Raw genomic sequence first — 302 nt, forward strand, 5'->3', positions numbered from 1 at the left:
AAAGACCGGGCTAGCCTCGGCAGCTCCTTCTCCGGAGGCCCATCTGTTCTGCGCCTCAGGGACCCTGAGGGGCGAGTGGAGGTGGTGGGGAGGGCAGCCCTGTCTGACATTTAATGTATAATTAACAGCGTGGGCTCAGTAGTTCAGGCCAACCTGAATTTTTGGAATGGCTTTCTAAAACCTTGCTACCTGTGTGGCCTTGGTCAGATCACATCTCCTAAATCTGTTTCCTCAGCTGTAAAAGAGGTTAATGGCACCTAGCACCTGGGGTTAAACATGACAATACGTAGATGTTGCTTGGC

The sequence above is a fragment of the Delphinus delphis genome, chromosome 3, assembly GCF_949987515.2.
Source record: "Delphinus delphis chromosome 3, mDelDel1.2, whole genome shotgun sequence".
NCBI classification, from domain to species: domain Eukaryota; kingdom Metazoa; phylum Chordata; class Mammalia; order Artiodactyla; family Delphinidae; genus Delphinus; species Delphinus delphis.